The 2,876-nt window shown below is 42.4% G+C and overlaps 1 protein-coding gene across 2 annotated transcripts in view; it reads right to left on the reverse strand.

Annotated features, from left to right (window-relative positions):
* Hmox2 (heme oxygenase 2) overlaps nucleotides 1-2,876 on the reverse strand; it is a 41,119-nt gene that overhangs the window by 6,603 nt on the left and 31,640 nt on the right. Inside the window, exon 1 of one of the 2 annotated variants that reach the window (XM_004627807.3) lies at nucleotides 963-1,057. The exons of the other annotated variant lie outside the window; for it this stretch is intronic. The gene's annotated coding sequence lies outside the window, so the exon portion shown is untranslated. Of the gene's footprint in view, nucleotides 1-962; nucleotides 1,058-2,876 lie in introns of those variants that run through there. 2 annotated transcript variants of the gene reach the window in all.

The following is a 2,876-nucleotide window of genomic DNA, read 5'->3' on the forward strand; positions in this document are numbered from 1 at the left end:
ATATATATATGTTAGACACTGTGGCACACACCTGAAATCCCAGCACTCTGAGGCTGAAGTAAGTGAACTGCAAGTTCAAGGGTATCCTGAGCAATTTAGCAACTTAGCAAGACTGTCTCAAAAACTAAAAAAGGGAAAAAAAACAAAAAAAAAAAAAAAACTAAAAAGGGGCCAAAGATGTAGTTCAGTATGAAGATCCTGGGTTCAGTCCCTAGTATGAGGAGCAGGGATTGAGAGAGAACATCACAGATAATATCTTTTTGCTTATCTCAATGCCAATCTTCCACATCACAAGTACACCTGAAGCCAGCACAACCTACCTGCTGATGTCTGAGTCTTGTACAGAAAACAGTGGGAACAAAGTGCTGGTTGGAATTTGGTTAGATAAGGCTGTGCCCAGCACTGTGCAACAAAACACAGAAGCTCAGAGATACCCAAGAAGTCTACGTCAGCTGTGTGTGAGTCACTTAGCAGCTGACTGTTGCTAGCCTACTCAGAATTCTGCTGGGTTGAAGTAAATAATAAATTAGCCAACCAATTTCCATCTCTAGGTGCAAGGGCTCAACCTTCGTCAGCCAGGGAAATACAGTCCCACAACACGATATGCTCATCTTCCATCCCTGGAGGCTTCTACACTGCCATTGTAAGGGGCAGCCCACTTGGAGGACTTTACAGAGGAACAGAAGCACAGTAGCACTGACAAATAACAAAGTCATTCACAAAGACACAACTACTAATACTGGCACCATGTCAAGCCAAACTGGGGCAAGAGGAAGCCTTCATTTTCCACCTCAATTGATATATATTTACTGAGCATTTTCTATATAACTCTACCCTCAAACAGGTGCTAAGGGGGAAAAAACAAATGTAAGAAATAGCCCTTGAAAGGAATAGAGGGGGAAAAAAAAACCAATACAGGTTAATGTATTGGTACATGTTCTCTCTGAGATTCCTCTAAGTACCTATTTATACTGTCTTCTCTTTTAGGACATTATAGTGTATGATTTGCTCAGCACAGTCTTTCAGAACCTCTCATCTTCAGATGCACCATCTATACAACAGAATTACAGGAAGATAAATGAAAACAGCAGAGCGCAATACTTGTTATGTGGTAAGCATTCAATAAACGTTACTGACCATTTTGGTTTGTCTACTTCTGTATGTATGTGGTGCTAGGAATTGAACCTAGGGCATCATGCATGCCAGGCAAGTGCTGTAGCACTGAGCTACACCCAGTCCCTGTATTTGCTTTTTTTTTTTTTTTTTTCAGAACCAGGGATTGAACTCAGACCCTTGCCAGGGAAGCACTTATTCTACTGAGCCATCTCCCCGGCCCCTTGTATTTGCATTTTGACTGAGGTTTAGTGATATCTAAAAATGCTCAAAAATAAATAGTAGGGGGTCCAGGGGGATGGCTTAGTGGAATAAGTGCTTCCCTGGCAAGCGCAAGGGCCTGAGTTCAATCCCTGGTTCCACAATAGATAGATAGATAGATAGATAGATAGATAGATAGATAGATAGATAGATAGATAGATAGTAGGGATTGTGCATTTAGCTAAGTGGTACAAAACTTGCCTCAAAGCACATGCAAGGCCCTGTGTTCAATCCCCACTATGAAAAAATTAAAATAAACACCAGAACAAAAAATGAACCATGTCTTGACTCTCACCCAACCAGACACATTTCCTTCTCTTCTGTACAATCCTATACAGTGCGCAGGATAGTCCACAGGAAGCCAAGACTAGTGGGCACCACATAGAGAATGGTATGCAGAAAGGCTTCCTAGAGAAGGACCCTCAACAACAAAAAGGATTCTGGGCTGGAGGAGAGAGAAAGCCTGTAGACTGAGGGACTGACTTGAAAAAGGCAGAAATGGAATGGTTTATAAAGATGTCATGAGGCTGCCCCAACTGTGTGCCCTCTTACCAAGGCGCTAAGGTGAGGTTTGCCAGCTGTGGAGTAAGCCCCACACGAGCCCTCTAAGGATCTGTCCAAAACTGACCTTAATTTGCAGACTTTATAAAACAATAGCTATGGCTGGGTATGGTGGTATACACCCTTAATTCCAGGTAGTCTGGAAGCTGAACCAGAAGGACTCAAATTCAAGGTCAACCTGGACAATTTAGCTAGACCTTGTCTCAAGAAGGAAAGGAAAGGGCTGGGGAGATGGCTCAGTGGACTAAGCGCTTCCCTGGCAAGCGCAAGGGTCTGAGTTCAATCCCTGGTTCCACAAAAAAAAAAGGAGGAAAGGAAAGAGGAAAGGCTTTTTTTTTTTTGACAAGGCTTTTTTGAGACAAGGTTTCACTATGCAATTCAGGTTGTCCTTAAACTCACTAAGTAGCCCAGGCTGGCCTTGAACTTGCAGCAATCCTCCCACCTCAGCCTCAGAAGTGCTGGGATTACATATATACACTACCACTCCTGACTCAAAATTTTTCACAAGGACTGAGGATATGGCTCAGAACTTCATGGGTTCAGTTAAAACAAAACAAAATGCTATGCTCCCAACCCTAGGGATCCCGAGAGCAAAGATATGCTTATGTCCACTCAGTATTCACATGGCAGAGAGAATAGGGTGACGGGCTGCCCATAAGGAGTAAAAGGTCCCATATCTTCTAGACAGCATGGCTATGTTAAGGACATAGCCAGGCACTTAAAGGCTACAGATCCCAGGCTGTCAGCAGGTTAAGTATTGAAAACATGGAATAAGTATGTTGGGCGTACAGGTTACAAACTGCAGGTAATCTTCCTTCTGTTTGTACCTTTCATGATGCATAAGAGTGACTGTGTAAATGATTAAAATATTAGCTATGCTTTATTTGATAATTGTTTATTTTGGAAGAATGTAGTTTTGCTTAAGCAAAAAAGCTTTTTGC

This window comes from Octodon degus, unplaced genomic scaffold, assembly GCF_000260255.1.
Source record: "Octodon degus isolate 3935 unplaced genomic scaffold, OctDeg1.0 scaffold00021, whole genome shotgun sequence".
Classification (NCBI taxonomy): domain Eukaryota; kingdom Metazoa; phylum Chordata; class Mammalia; order Rodentia; family Octodontidae; genus Octodon; species Octodon degus.